The 13714-nt window shown below is 42.0% G+C and overlaps 1 pseudogene; it reads left to right on the top strand.

Moving 5' to 3' along the window:
• Window positions 1–366: 366 nt before the first annotated feature.
• Window positions 367–13714, top strand: part of LOC120575410 — a 76866-nt pseudogene continuing 63518 nt past the window's right edge.

Genomic DNA, 13714 nt, shown 5'->3' with positions numbered 1-13714 from the left:
TTTTTTTTTTTTTTTTTTTTTTTTTTTTTTTTTTTTTTTTTTTTTCTCTCTCTCTCTCTCTCTTTTCTCTCTCTCTCTCTCTCTCTCTCTCCTTTTTCTCTTTCTCTTTCTCTTTCTCTTTCTCTCTCTCTGTCTCTGTATGTCTCTCCCTCTTTCTCTCTCTCTGTCTCTCTCTCTTTCTCTCTCTCTCCCTCTCTCTGATTGGCTCGTTCTCTGCAGCCTCCTCCGGCAGCATAATGCTGCTCCACTCTGTCAGTAGTGTCAGTGTTCCTGCTGTGGACCCGTGGACTGTTCTCTGGACCTGCACCTCGGCTTTCTCTTCTCTGTCCTGGCTCGGCCCGACATGACACGGGACTTAACCCCGGACCGGAGCGTGTGGGACGAGGCTGTGACAGCCGGAGTGCCACATGCCCACACAGTGCGTGTCAGTGCGGATGAATGAACGACAGAGATGGAAAAACTACTGAGTCAGGTCAGTGTGTGTGTGCGTGTGCACTTGTACGATTCGTTCTTGTCTTGATAACTAAATTTCACACTGCTTTCATGATGAACAAGGAAAATTCTTTTTAATATCTCTTTTTACAGATGTTTCATTAAATCAGTGTTAATGTTCTGTGTTTGCTCGCTGTGGGAACTTAACTTGGCCAACAGAAACAGACTCCTTATTCTCATCAAAGTGGAACTAACCCTAATCCCTTTAAACCCTAACCCAGCGCTGTTCGATTCTGGAGAAAATCATTATCACAACTATTTTGGTTAAAGTTTTAGTGCGTAACTTTTAGTGCTGTCAAAAGATTAAAATATTTAATCGTGATTAATCTCATTAATGTCATAGTTAACTCACGATTAATCTCAATTAATCACACATTTTTATCTATTCTAAATGTCCCTTGATTTCTTTTTGTCCCATTATATTTTTTCGTTTTAATGCTCTATCAACATGGAAAAGTGGATCGGCTTGCTTTGTGCAAATGTTTTTTTTATTGAAAACAACATTGGCATATACGTAGTGTTCAATTTCACACTAACATTCTCACTTGGAACTAATAATCTGTCACATAATGTAGCACTGTTACCTCCATTTTCCACTGCAGATAGTACTGCCTCACGCCTGAGGCGAGCGTGGCTGGTCGTCATAGCGACTATGGTTTCCCCCTTTTATATATGTCAATGGTTTCCCCCGACTCATTTCCTGGTTCTCCTTCTCCATAACCAACATGAAATCAAGGAGAGGGTTAACTTTTCCTGCTACAGGTTTCCACCGTGGTCAGAAAGAACAGGAGGAGACACTTTGTTTCTCTCACTATGACTGTAGAGTCACTACTCGCGCTCGAAGATAATCGGCGCGATTGCCGCCTACTAGCTCGCCATGTCGCAAGCCCAAACAAGTGCCTGCGGCCGCGGCATTGACATATATAAACGGGTGTGGTGATGGTTGTTTTGTTTCCAGTCTGTGAAATTACATCCCACTATGGCCGACGACGCCCGCGCCTTCAATCAATACTATTGGCCAGGGCGCGTCCAAGGTAACGTAACCCCATTTGTTCAGGTCCTATCCCCTGACAAATCCGCTATCCTAACCACTCGAGGTGAAATGCCTAACCCCAACCAATTGAGCTGCTTTGTATGGCGGGTCTTGGTGTGGCCATAGTGGGATTTGTAATTTTGCTTCCGGTCTAGCTAGATCCGGAAGAATGTTAATCCTTCTTGGGTGTCTAGTGTCTATAATGCTAATCGCTAGCGAAAAAAATTTTCGGCATTAAATGGTGGTTATACGCGTACGTGTAATAACGTGTAAACTGACAGCCCTAGTAACTTTACATTCAAGCCATTGCCAAATGAGTTTCTACAAAGCTAATTAAGGCTATCAGCTCCACACAACTCTCTTGGATTTCTCAGTATGACTATGTTCAGAAGATTAGCGTCCGGTGACTTTCCTGCGCAGAAACTCAAGTTAAGATAATGACCTCTTCTGAAGAGTCCATCATGGTTTTTAATCCTCTGTGTCCTCCTCGGCTACTAGTAACTGTTTGGAGCGGGGGTGCGTGATCACAAGGCTTTTATCATGTGGATGCACTGACAGTGTTGTCTCCAAGTTAGAATTTCTCATGGGGGAGACAGCAACTACACACTATAGCTTTAATATTGAAATCAGGATTGATTAACAGGATTCCTCATTGGGTTTTGGAAAGATGTTACATTTATTGAAGTTAAAAACAATGAAACAGTTAAACAAATCATCAGTGAAAACACCTTCAACTGTCACATTTCCCTTCAGACTTTTTATTTGTTGTTTAATTGGTATCGATGGTGCGTGCTGTGTAGAGAGGAATCTGCCCACTCACTGTTTCTTGATTATAGAGGTTTATTTACAACAAGGAATTCAGCATCAATTTACAAGCTCTGAAGAGCCCGGAGCGCGACCAGTTTCCCAGATTCTCAAAAGTCACTCTTAAAGTTCTTTGTGTGTGTGCCACATGTGTATATTCCATGAATTGGGGTGGAATCGATAACTGACCAATGGCTGCATGCCAACTGTCTCTGTCCTGGAGGGCCCCATTGATAATGCTTTTTCCAGATGTGTTTTCTGAAAGTAGCCCAAAGTTCATCTGGGTTTCTTTGTTACCCAGAGCTTAAATACAAATCATATGGAATATGCAGATACAATAAGATGACCATATACCTCACATTCAAGGAACAACACGATTGAGTCGCTGCAACTCACACTCACACCCCAAAAAAAAAAAAAAAATACGCATTTCCTCTCACTGTTGGCCTCTACATAATACTCTACTGTTGTCTCTACATATACTCTAACTGTTGTCTCTCTACATACTAATCTCTACTGTTGTCTCTCTACATAATACTCTACTGTTGTCTCTCTACATCACACTCTACTGCTGTCTCTCTACATACTACACTCCTACTGTTGTCCCCTATACATTACTCTCTACTGTTGTCTCTCTACATACTACTCTCTACTGCTGTCTCTCTACATAATACTACTACTGTTGTCTCTCTACATAATACTCTACTGTTGTCTCTTTACATACTCTCTACTGTTGTCTCTCTACATAATATTCTCTCTACATACACTCTACTGTTGTCTCTTACATACTCACTCCCTACTGTTGTCTCTCTACATTACTACTCTACTGTTGTCTCTCTACATAATACACTTCTACTGCTTGTCTCTCTACATACTACCTCTACTGTTGTCTCTCTACATACTACCTCTACTGTTGTCTCTCTACACATTACTCTCTTACTATTGTCTCTACATACATACTCTACTGTTGTCTCTCTACATACTACTCTCTACTGTTGTCTCTCTACATACTACTCTCTACTGTTGCTCTCTAACATACTACTCTACTGTTGTCTCTCTACATAATACTCTAACTACTGTTGTCTCTCTACATACTACTCTCTACTATTGTCTCTCTACATATCACTCTACTGTTGTCTCTCTACCTACTACTCTCTACCTTTGTCTCTTCTTAATACTCACAACATCTCACAGCGCCGTTGTCCAGCTACTGCCGGCCCGGTGTGCTTCCATACAGACGCTTAAAGGGGGATTTTATGTCGGTATCTTACGCTGAGAGACACTGACCAAGCACCAGTATTTTACAAGTTGGGAGAGAGAATGGGTGGTTGGCGCAGGCGAGGACACATGTCATTGACTCTCTAAAAAGTGGTCTGTGAGGCAGTTGGTGGGAGTTTTAACAGGATTACAGCAGCTATAGATGATTGATCTTTATCAGAAGGTATTTATTGCTGTCGGGTTAAATGTAAAGACCATTTCAAACAATACAGTATATAAGAAGTGTATAGTGGAAATAGTTACCAACCCTGCCTTCCAGTATTATCTTCACTGATGTGTATATATATTACTTAAACTTTACTGGTTCATATATTTGTTCACAATGTTACACAGCTCTGTTGACATAGATCTTTTCTTGTTCTACATGTGTTTTTATTTCACAATGGCTTTGGTAATGTAATGTAAAATGTAAACGTTTGTTTCTGTGTTAATAAAGCTGCTTTGAATTGAAATGCAGAGATGCTGAGTTAGAGAGAGAGAGGTGATGGATAACTGAAGGGGGGTGTGCATCGTACATCTTTCTAAATATAGAACAGAAGCTGAGCTCTGTTTCCTGAGACACACAGAGACGACCAACAGACAACCAACAGACGACAAATCTGAGAAATGACAGTAAAACAAGTAAACACGCAGAGAGACAGAAACACACCCCCATCTAACCTCTGTGTGTTTACATGCACAGCAATAAATTAAGTCAAAGAAGAAGAAATCATTTTTATGGCGCCTTGCATATCACTAACAATTTTGGTTTACAGCTGTCAATAAAACAGGAAGACAGACAGTTACATAAAAACTAAAACAAAGAACACGTGAGGAGGGAAATGTTAATTTAAAAAGCTGTTTGGGCTGTGGATTTGAAGATAGAGGGACAGTTTGGGGGAGAGAGTTCCAGAGATGAGGGCTGAATGACGGAGTAATCTCCCTACCCTGTGTTTTACAACGTACAACTGGTCAGAATAAGACTCTTTCTTCGGGTTGACCTTTATTAAAATTCAGGCTGTTCTCATGAAGCATTCATACATATATCTCTGAAACAGGTGTTCATGTCCTGAAGAAGTTAAGGGAAAACACAAGGCTTTCACCCAGGAAACAGGTGTTCATGTCCTGAAGAAGTTAAGGGAAAACACAAGACTATCACCCAGGAAACAGGTGTTCATGTCCTGAAGAAGTTAAGGAGAAAACACAAGACTTTCACCCAGGAAACAGGTGTTCATGTCCTGAAGACGTTAAGGAGAAAACCACAAGACTATCACCCAGGAAACAGGTGTTCATGTCCTGAAGAAGATAAGGAGAAAACACAAGACTTTCACCCAGGAAACAGGTGTTCATGTCCTGCAGAAGTTAAAGGAGAAAACACAAGACTTTCACCCAGGAAACAGGTGTTCATGTCCTGAAGAAGTTAAGGAGAAAACACAAGACTTTTCACCCAGGAAACAAGTGTTCATGTCCTGAAGACGTTAAGGAGAAAACACAAGACTATCACCCAGGAAACAGGTGTCCATGTCCTGAAGAAGTTAAGGAGAAAACACAAGACTTTCACCCAGGAAACAGGTGTTGTGGTCCTGATGAAGTTAAAGAGAAAACACAAGACTTTCACCCAGGAAACAGGTGTTTGTGTCCTGATGAAGTTAAAGAGAAAAAACACAAACTTTCACCCTGGAAACAGGTGTTCATGTCCTGAAGATGTTAAGGAGAAAAACACAAGACTTTCACCCAGGAAACTGTGGAACGGGTAAGCACTACAACCACCGGACAGATATATGACAGAAACCAGAAGTTTGACTTCCTCATAATTGGAAACAAAACATACAAACAAAACAACACTACTACTAGGTCTCCCCAGGCTTCCATCAAAGGGACTTTTAACTACTAAGAATGTAATCTCATCTGCAGCGATATTTGACACACAGAGCGAGTGCTCCGACCGCGCCCCTCCCTCACTTCATTAATATGTCTATGACTTTAAAAACCCTTTTATAAAACCGCCGTGCTGTGATCAGAACCCGCAGCGAGCCTAGTAACGTGATTGTTTAAATGTCTTTTGACAAGGCCTGCATTTCCAGAAGTGATGGAGAATCTGATCGGGAGAGATCAATGACCTACATTTTAAGCAGATGAGGAATCTTCATCTGATGACGGTGGCCGCCCACTTACAGGTGCTTACAGTTACAGTGTAGTGATATCCTAGTTAGATGTAAGTCGCAACGTTAGCAGTTTCTAACGTTAGCTTACTGCACTAGCTAAACTAATTATAAATATTTCATTCTTTAGTGTTGGCTCAACCATTACGAGAAGGGAAACGCCTAGAACCGGAGCTTGCACTGGGAGAGCACAGTCACAGCCGTGTGTGTGTGTGTGTGTTAAATCTGTGATGAAAAAGCTAATAAACTGACTTTGAAATAGTTACTTTGTCAAGTCGGTACTTATTATTAAAAAAAAAAGATAAAAATGGACAACTTAACTGCTTCAAGAAATGCCATATTTTATGAAAGTGCTGACCCTGTTAAGTGCAGCGGTAAAGACTGGGTAAATTTTACAGTTTTTTCGATTGCTAAACGACAGTGGGCACAACTGGAGTCACACATGTGCAAAACTCAAACTACAGTCTGCACTACCTACAGTCACCTGAGCTAAACAGTTCACATCACCTGCAAAACTCATTCAAAGCAACACAACTCTTAACACATCGTCTCAAACAGTATATTGTACGCGCCCTCACGAGATAACAACACACTGTCACTCAGAACACACTGAGAGTAAAAACACTAGCATCAAACACCAATACAGAAATTACAAACTTTCCATCTTTACAGTTTGAACAATTTGAGTGACTTGAAACTACTCAACAGTTTATTTAAGGAAAAATATAGATTGTATAGCATACCAATTTTTACATAAGGTAAACAAGAAGGAAATGAAAATCATCAGTTTCTTCAATAAAGTATTTTGTCTCTAGTAATTTATGGAATTACTGGGGAAAACCGAAGGTACATAACAGTACCAACGAATAGTGTGACTAATCCTGCCTCTCCAGCATCATGTGGCAAGTTCATCACATTGGATGTATGCATTATCTCTAAATACAAATTACTGTAATGTGGTGTTTCTATTGCTTCACCTCCATTACTTCTTGAAAACAGTAAGAACACAGTTTTACCATTGTAAAGATATAGTGTTTTTCACTTTTTATAGGCCGTGTATATAACCCTCAGACATCTTACCTGGACATATTGGTATCTTTGATCTTTTACCTGTTTCTCTCAAACAGTACAGTGTAGAATTGTTTCATTCTTATTTGGTGTTTGTATACAAAAAAAGACTTTCTGAGCTTTCTCTGTATAAATACCATATATGTTCACTAACTAGTCTAAAACAAGACACCTGCTTAGGCTTTCAGCTAAAATTGCAATCAGCAGTGTTTGATAGGCACCAGACTGAAATCTATTCTGTTTTGAATGTGTGGTTTACAGTTTTGACAGCAGTGTGTTAGCATTTGAACAAAGTGCTGTAGATCTACAGTGTTGTGCACGTTGTGGTTAAACTCATGGGATAAGTGTGTAGAGTTTTGAAAACTGTGTTCAAGCAATGAAAAATGAACTAGAGTTTGGTCCACATGAACTGCTGCTGTGCAGACTGTAGTTAGAGTTTTGCACATGTGACTCCAGTTGTGCCCACTGTCGTTTAGCAATCGAAAAAAACTGTAATTAATTTCAGCCTACTTTATGAAAAACAAATCGCCCCCTGGCAATTTTTACCTGCCCCCTTAGTCATTTTACACTTGCGCCAGGCCTGGTACAGACTACCGTGAGGTTGCGGTCTTTCTAGCGGCTGTTGCAGTGCGGTCAACCCGAGAAAGGGTGGCTGTCAGTTTGGATACTAATGTTGCAATCTCTGTCTCCCCCTAGGGGATTGTTGGAAAGAAGATGTCTCTGTGTGACGTTGTGGGGCAGGTGTGTTCTGGGTAGTGTAAAACCAAGTATAGCGTGGGAATCATTCTGAGCCTACGGCGCGAAGGTGATGGTAACGCAGTCCATACTCCAGCCGAACGCTAGCCGGCAAAGTGCCTTTCATGCCCGTGAATGTGTACCACTGTGAGTAATAAAGCCCGAGTTCATTGCTGTAACCAACCGCCGCCTCACTGTTTTGTGCTTCGGCTCCGTTAACCCGGACCACTAGACGCAAGTTACCTGCCACGAGCCAAGTTATTAGTTGAAACCAGCTCGCTCCCAACTACGGTTCGGAGCTGGGAAGCTGAAAAGGTAACACTAAGCTCCACAAGGTCGCGTCTTTTTAGCAGCCATTATTGTTACATTTAGCCGAGAAAAGATGACAGCCGCGTACAGGGCTCCGCGAGAGCACGGGCTTTTATAACCGTCAGCATAGCATCATCTAGCTACTCTGCTGCACTGTCTGGCAATGCAAGACTAGCATCAAGCTAACACTGACATTGTGGGTCGTTGGGTTTAGTGTTCCCAACCTGGCAACCCCCCGTGAACTTCAATGCTGGGGAGGAGGGGCTGGGGGAGACAAGTCTCCAGTATTTAGTTTGGAATTGTAGGGTCTCTGTAAATTATAATGTGTGGTCTAGACCTACTCTATCTGTAAAGTATCTTGAGATAACTCTTGTTATGATTTGATACTATAAATAAAATTGAATTGATCAGCCAGCAAGTGCTGCTCTCAGTTGTGTCTTATTTTAGTTAGCGCGTAACACAGTAAATCTCTGCAGAACAACAGATTTACTGTGTGTTTGTGTGTGTGTGTGTGTGTGTGTCTCTCTCTGTGTGGGTGTGTGTGTGTGCGTGTGTGTGCGTGTGTCTCTCTGTGTGTGTGTATGTGTGTGTCTCTGTGTGTGTGTGATGAATCAGTAACATTAATGAATAATTAACTGAAGTAACAAACATTATCGCAGCTGATTAATCTGCAGCTACTGAATCTGATGAATCAGTGTTGAGTGAATCAGATGACAATCACACTTGTCACTTCCTGTCAGAGATATTAAACGTTTCTGCAGCCAGATGGAGAAACTGCAGCAGGAGATAAATACACGGTTTCTACTTTCTGAACATGAAAAACTTTTTTTATTTTTCATATAACAGATATTTTCAGCCTATTTCCTGTTAGGATGTTCTATCTCTCTGTCTCTCTGTCTGTCTGTCTCTCTGTCTCTCTGTCTGTCTCTCTGTCTCTCTCTCTCTCTGTCTGTCTGTCTCTCTGTCTGTCTGTCTGTCTGCACCACAGGGAGTCTAGCGCCACCAATGGGTCAAAGTTGTGCGATTAACTTTTAAACAGTATGCCTGATTTTGAACATGGAGATATAGTTGGAATCCCTGGATGACGCTGAACTCAACCCACCCCATGATGTCAATATCCACCACATTTTCACAGGTCATAAAATTGGTCCGATTTTCATGAACCTTTGGACAGATGATCTTCACACCATGCCTCACAAAAGTTATTCCATTGCGTATTGATTTTTGAAAGCCAATCGAAATCAATGGTGAAGCCGCCAAACAGGAAGTGAACTCATATCTCGGCAAGTCTTTCACCTATCAACACCAATCTTAGTACATAGGTACAGGGTCCAATTAGGAAGAGGCTCAAGAAATTTGGTGACCTTAGACCTATAGGGGGCGCTGTAATTAGCAAAATTACATTTTGGCCTATAACGTTTGATGTGTTTGGAATTAAAACTTACTAGTGGCGTCTGTTAATACTGTGGGAGCTCCTAAGGCCAACACATGCCAATTTGTGATGTCAACATAATTGATCCGGCCGCCATATTGGATTTAATCAGAAACCCCTTAAAAGTTTTCACAGGTCACTAAATTTCTCAGATTCTCACGAAACTTGGCACAGATGATCTTCAGACCAAGCCGCACAAACGTTATTCCATTGCGTATTGATATTCGAAAGCGTTTGCCCGTCACAGCAAATCGAAATCGACGGCGAAGCAGCTAAACAGGAAGTGAACTCATATCTCAATAAATTTGGTGGGGGTGCTATATTTACAGGAAATTAGCTAATTTCTCAGCAATGCTTTGACATATCGAAACCAAACTTGGTACATGGACTTGGGACCTTCATCCTGAGGATGCACAATCAATTTGGAGTCTTTTGACCACTAGGTTGGTGCTATAATCACAGGAAGTAGGCTCATATCTCACCAACGCTTTCATGTATCGAAACCGAACTTTGAACATGGACTCGAGACCCAATTCCGAGGATGTAAACTAAATTTGGTGACCTTTGACTACTATGGGGGCGCTATAATCACAGGAAGTAGGTCATTGCTGCTTGCAGCTATATTTATCATAATGGGTGTTACAGAAGATGAAACTAAAATCTCTCTCTGTTTACAGATGATGTGTGTGTGTTTGTTACAGAAAATGAAACTATAATCTCTCTCTGTTTACAGATGATGTGTGTGTGTTTGTTTCTGAGCGGACGAGTTTCTCCGACGCAGTTAACCTGTGAAACACTGATGCTGCTGTCAACCAACCTGACAGGTAACTTCCTGTCTCTCTACCTGTCACTCTCTCTTCCTGTCTTTCTTCCTGTCTCTCTTTCTGACTCTCTTCTTGACTCTCTTCCTGTCCTCTGGATCTACATTAACATTGTCAAATAGTAGAGAAACTGACGGGTTCCAAATTGTCGGTTAGGACAGAAGACAAACATTTCTCTCATTTAAGGTGGTTTATTATAGGTGCAATATGAAAAGTTGAGTTAGTTTTAGCTTTCCCCTGTCTCTGTCTCAGTGCATTTTTGTTTTTCAGCGAGGACATTGGTGTTCCTGAACCAGACGTTTACGTCAGAAACAGCTCAGGTGTGTTCTGTGACCTGTCGGTGGACGGGATAGGAACCTGTTGGCCTCTCAGTGCAGCCGGACAGCTGATCTCCAGACCGTGTCCCGAACAGTTCAATGGCATCCACTACAACACCTCCAGTAAGGACCCATCTTTCCTCCTCTTATTATACCCAAACCTCCATCTTTTTATCAACATAACTCAGTAGTTTTGGTGTCTAAATCTAACCAAACTGGGACCATTTCACATCATTAACCAAGACGTTTAAAACCGCGACCATTACCTTCTCTGGTTTAGATATGAGGACATATTTCCTGCCACCACTAGGGGGCGCTGAGTTATGAAATGCTCCTGTGGGTCGGATTAGAGGGGGGTGGAAATCATCCATATCCTCGGAGGGTTTGGGGGTGAGCGGGGAACAAACCAAGGGGGTAAGCCAGCCTCCACAAAGCTTAGCTCCTATGGAACCATTTTGATGCTAACAAGCCATCACCTCCCGTTAGCATCCCATTGACTGCCATTCATTTTGGCACCACTTTGACATTGAATAACTTTACATCTGAAGCGTTTAAAGACTCTATTTGTCCATTGTTTATTTCTAAAGAAACACGACAATGTATAAAAGGCTCCATTACCTTGTATCTCACGTTATGGCTCCCTAGAAGACGTTTTTATAAAAATAGCCTAACGATTGTGTCATAACCACGAGACACAGTAGAGGAATTACCGTATAGTAAAGGAGAAGCTCGCAGGCAGTCTGGACTTACATTATCTGTTTAAGTTAAATTACTAATTAAAACTACCAATTATTAGCCTGTGCCTATGTTATCTCCTTACATATACCTACGCTCTCCGTCTCTGTAAGATTGGGAATGATTGAGATTTCTCTTGGCACAGCTACCAGAAGACTTCACACTTTCAGACATGTTGCTCACGTCACATCTACGTCTTCAAGCTCAGTTGGAGGCTGCTCAGTAACACATCACCGGAAAAGTGCTTCTAATTCACTTCACTCGTCTCAGTGGAAATGTACAGAGTCACATTATCCATTTCTTTTACTGTCTATGGAACAAACCACCCATATCCTCGGAGGGTTTGGAGAGGGGGGGGACATACCACCCAAATCTTTGGAGGGTTTGGAGGGGGGGCATACCACCCATATCTTTGGAGGGTTTAGAGGAGGGGTTGGAGTGTAACTTCTATCTTCTTTTATCTGTTTGACTCTGAACTGGAACACTAATCTGCATCCCTCCTCAGTCCTCTACCAATCAGAAGCTGCCACTGAAGTGTTAGCCAATCAAAGCTCAACACTTTGTGGTTTCACTGACATTTAACGACTTTCGGAGGAGACGAGACGCTTATTACCCCCTGCCAACTGGAGAAATTACAGTGATTACAGGAGTGTCTGTGTGCGTGTTTGTTTGTGTGTGTGTGTGTCTGTCTGTGTGTGCATGTGTGTGTGCCTGCAGTGTGTGTGTGTGCCTGTGTGTGTTGTGTGTGTTTGTTTGTGTGTGTGTGTGTGTGTGTGTGTGTGTGTGCGTGCGTGCGTGCATCTGTGTGTGTTGTGTGTGTGTGTGTGTGTGTCTGTGTGTGTGGGTGGTGATAAATATCCTGTTTAATTAGAGGTTTAGTTGTTGATCTGACTGATGAGTCATCTATGTGTGTGTTTGTTAAACCAGCTGGAGCTCGTGTCTCACTCCCCCTCATCATCATCATCATCATCACCCTCATCATCATCGGCTTGTCCTATGTAATGGATCTTCATTTGCTTTTTTAAGCATTTTGTGTTTTTTTCCGCCGTTTCTGTTGCTTTGTTTGAACTTTTTGTCCCATTTCATCAACATTTAATACATTTAAACCCTGAGCTGGATCTTTGAAGAGTCTCTGTTTTAAAGCGAGAGTAAAGATGAAAACTGACATGTGTATGTCATACATCTGAAATCAGGAGTCCATGTCAGGATAAATAGTGAAGATGTTATATCATCTGAAACTAGACGGTCTCAGGACTCCATGTCAGGATAAATAATGCTCCAAAGTTAGGAGACATGTTGATGTCTGTCTTTAGGTAAACCGTCTGTGCTCTGTGGAACTGCTTTGGCTCAATTCTTAACCACAAAATTACTATGTCTAATAATGCAAATTAAGTTTTGATAACACACTACTGCACAACACCTTCCCTAACAAACACACACACACACACACACACACACACACACACACACACACACACACACACACACACACACACACACACACACACACACACACACACACACACACACACACACACGCACAGACACACACTCCCCTTACATCCATAGTTGTCTGGTTTGTTTCTTCTGTTCCCTGTTGTGTCTCCTAAAGTAAATAATAAATAATAAAGATCTGCTGCCTCTAATTAGTTGGCAGTTGGCTAGCATTGACTCAGCTAACAGGCTAATGAGCTAGCTTAGTGTGGGTATTTATCCATTCAGTTAATCAGCTAAACTGGACGCATCAATCCATTCTGAAGTCACTCCCCAGTTGTTGATTGATTTTTATTTCAATCCTCTCCCTTTTAAGTTGAAAGTTCATTTATTCATTCATTGATGGCTTTTTATTTTCAGAGGATCTATCTTTGATTTGTCTTGTTTCCCAGGACGTACCCTTTTTTACAACACAATCAGCTTTAGTTCAGTCCACACAGAAACACTGAGGCTTAAATCTTCTCATATTCTTCAGCTACAATATGGGACAGCTTTTAAATACTTAAGTTAAGTATTTCCATTGTTTCTCTTTCTTTGTCTTCTACATTTCAGAGGGAAATAGAAGATAACGATTTAGTCTACATCGCCACTGCTCACGCTTTGGTTTAAAAAGGAATATCTTCTGCTACGTTTCTTTCCCTCTCATTCCCCCTGCCCTGGTGTTTCCCCTTTCATTCCTCCTGCTCTGGTATTTCCCCTCTCATTCCCCCTGCTCTGGTGTGTTTCTCCCTCCCTCATCCCCCTGCTCTGGTGTTTCCCCTCTCATTCCCCCTGCTCTGGCATTTCCCCTCTAATTCCCCCTGCTCGGGCTTTTCTCCCCTCTTCATTCCCCCTGCTCTGGTGTTCCCCCTCTCATTCCCCTGCCTCACGTTTCCCCCTCATTCCCCCTGCTCTGGCGTTTCCGAGCCCCTAAACCAGAGACATTTGGAAACACTTCTGACCCATTTTGGTTTGGAATCTGCGGGGTTGTGTTTCAGTCTCAACCAGGGTTGGACTGGCCATTGGGCATACTCGGCATTTTCCCGGTGGGCCGACGCACTTTTGGGCCGAATTGC

This window comes from Perca fluviatilis, chromosome 15 (genome assembly GCF_010015445.1).
Source record: "Perca fluviatilis chromosome 15, GENO_Pfluv_1.0, whole genome shotgun sequence".
NCBI classification, from domain to species: Eukaryota; Metazoa; Chordata; class Actinopteri; order Perciformes; family Percidae; genus Perca; species Perca fluviatilis.
This window is presented reverse-complemented; position numbering and strand designations above follow the sequence as displayed.